Source organism: Myotis lucifugus, unplaced genomic scaffold (assembly GCF_000147115.1).
Source record: "Myotis lucifugus unplaced genomic scaffold, Myoluc2.0 scaffold_30, whole genome shotgun sequence".
Lineage (NCBI taxonomy): Eukaryota > Metazoa > Chordata > Mammalia > Chiroptera > Vespertilionidae > Myotis > Myotis lucifugus.
The window spans coordinates 2908311-2911464 of record NW_005871078.1 but is presented as its reverse complement, the minus strand read 5'-3'; positions in this window follow the sequence as shown (position 1 = coordinate 2911464).

Below are 3154 nucleotides of genomic sequence, written 5' to 3'. Positions count from 1 at the left end.
TTAAATAAATAAATAAATAAATTTTATTTTAGTTCTCCCTTAAAATCTGTGATTTTTGCTAAATTTGAGAACTAGAAATTATATTTTTGGTGCAACTAATTTTGCTAGTATAGGTAATTTGTAATGATGGTAACTCTCAGCTTTTATCATATTTTGTTGCTATTGTGTAAATCGAGGAGTTTCATGTCTAGTTGTATCAGGCAGAGTTCCAGAAGGAAATGGAAGGCACACTCAGGGGGGTTAATTAAAGACATTATAATGACTGAAGAACTTAGAGAGGTGTGAGCAGAGTTAAGAGGGAGAATATAGGGAATAGCAATAGAAGGAGCCACCCTTGCTACCCATAGACCAGAAGGGGACAGGTAAGAGGGGAGTGTGAACCAAGTAAGAGTTGGCATCCTGAAAGCCAGGTGCCAGGGGGCTGAGCAAAGGCACAGAATACTGGCTCTCTTACCACTGGCTGAACCAAACAAAAGTTACAAAGCAGGAATCCTGGTGATGCAGTGTACAGTGGTCAGCATCCGGGGCACAGAGCTGGGTAGATCTGAGGGACAAACCAGGAACCACCAGCTCATGGGCCAAAGAGGAGAAACTTCCATTTCTTTTAGTTAGGTGAGGGCAAATAAATATGTTTATAAAGAGGTAAATGAAACTATGTTGTATATATTATAATTTATTTCCCTCAGTAAGAATCAAAACATATCATAACCTGTCCCTTAATAACAGAAATAATTTATATAAATAGACACTTCTCAAATTTGTTACATCCTCAATGGGAACATTTAGAAGAGAAGACTGTGGCAGTGGAAAGAAGAAAAGAAACCGAAAATACAAAATGAGGAATACAAAAATAAAAGAGAGAAAAGACAATAGGGCGGGGCGGGAAGCAATCTTGGAAGATGTATCCCAAAGACTTTCTATAACCGAAATTATAAATTGGTTCAAGACAGTTTTGATAAACTTATAAATTGTGGATCTATAGCATCTTAATAAGAAAAGCTGAGCTCACGCTCTCTCTCAGGAGAAGGTCCCTGCCTTTCCCTTGCCCCTTTTCTTACCCCAGGCTCTTACCATGGCCTTTTCCTCTCCTAAGCTCCAAGGGCCCTTCTTCTACCTCTGTCACTTGTTTCCTGTACCTCTTTCACTTGTTTCCTGAGCCCACACAGCTCAGCTGGCTGACTTCTACTACCTCTGTAACTTTCTAAATAAACTTTCTCTTACAATTTGAAAAAAAAGAAAGAAAAGTTGAAGTCTTGCGTGCATTTGGGAATCCTACACCATCAAAGTGTCCTGTGAAATAGATGAGGAAGCAGCATGCTGTCCTTCTGTAGTGACCTGTGTCACAATCAATTAACTAAATGTAATAATAAGCTGTCTAAATATCTCATTGGGTTACTGGGAGTCTTCAATTCATTACTGCTGTATATGTAAGCATTTCTAATATATTCAAGTTTTTAGCTTGCGAATGTGTATTGTGTCACATATGGTTAATAATCAATTCCACAAGGTCGTGAATTATAGGTTAGGGAACAATCTTTATCGGTGAAACATATAAGTCAGGAGTCAGCAGCACAGTTGTGCACGGGACTTGAAGCTGCTGGACATGCAGTGGGTCTGTATTCCAGTGGAGGGACCCCATCCCTCTGCTGTTGCTCTCTCTTCTTATGGCAACATTGTCAGTAAGGAAACAGATTACCTGAGGTTCAGGCTGCCTGGGCTAGAAGTCAGTTACTTCCATTTGTCTGGGAAAGCTAGCTGCCTGGCACCTGGGGAATCTGGAGCACAAAGGAAGATACAACCACACACACACCAGGAAAATGAAGCTACAGGTCCCTCCCAGTCCAGACAAGCCAAAAGGAACCCCAGGATCATTTTTGGATAAGTCTGCTCATTGCATCACATGGGATATTTACCATAGTTTCTTCCAAAAATCCAGTAATAGCAGAACCCTAGACTATACAGACTTTTGGTTTAATGCAATCTAACATTTTCTAACACTTCTTATGCTCTTACTTTCTAAAATTACATAATGATCACAAACCTACCCATGATAGTTTTGTTTATCGAAAGCATTTTCAGAGGTTAAAATTAATTTTCGTCAATCTCTAGATTTTCTTCATATAATTTTGAGCAATTTTTATTCTATGAAGTTTTTTGACTTTAAATACTTTTTAAAATGTGCTATGCTCAATTTATATAACAGATGTCCACTTAGAATCAAACATATCAATGCTTAGGAACAAATATGCTGAAATTCCTTAAAATTAATTTAAAGGTTATATATGACAAGTGTTTTAATAAATATAGGGTTCGGATCATTTTATATTCCTTTTTTAAAGCAAACATTTTAGTAACAATTTAAATAGTTTCCTCCTTCTGTAAAATATTACTAGGCCATGTTTTTGCAACACCTCCCTAATTATCATGTAGAAAATTTGATCAGCATTCACAAGGGACTTTAATCAAAATTAATTTCCCAGTTATTTGTAAGGGTGGAAGAGCTTGTAAACTGTCATGCCCAAACAAAATGACAATACTCAGGTCTGATGATATCATGTAAAATATTGCTGACTATAGTCAATAACACTATCCTATATAATAAGAGCTCAGCAACAGAAACGGCGGAATGACCAGAATGACCAGAGACCAGAACAACCATGGCCCCTCACCCCGGCTGGCTGCCCCCAGTGAGTGGTTAGGGGCAATCAGGCAGGCAGGCAGAGGTGGTTAGGGGCAATCAGGTAGACAGAGGCGGTTAGGGGCAATCAAGCAGGCAGGTGAGTGGTTAGGGGCAGTCAGGCAGGCAGAGGTGGTTAGGGGTGATCAGGCAGGCAGGCGAGCAGTTAGGGGCCAGCAGTCCTGGATTGCGAGAGGGATGTCTGTCAGACATCCCCCAAGGGGTCCCAGATTTCGAGAGGATGCAGGCTTGGCTGAGGGATCACCCCCCAACCCCGTGCATGAATTTTGTGCACTGGGCCTCAAGTATTATATAATTGAAATTTGCTAAGAGAGTAGAACTTAAATGTCCCCCCCCCCACCACACACACACACACACACACACACACACACAGACAAAAGGGTAAATATGTGAGGTATGAAAATGTTAATTAACTCGATAACAAGATTTCTTTCACAATATATACGTATATCAAAT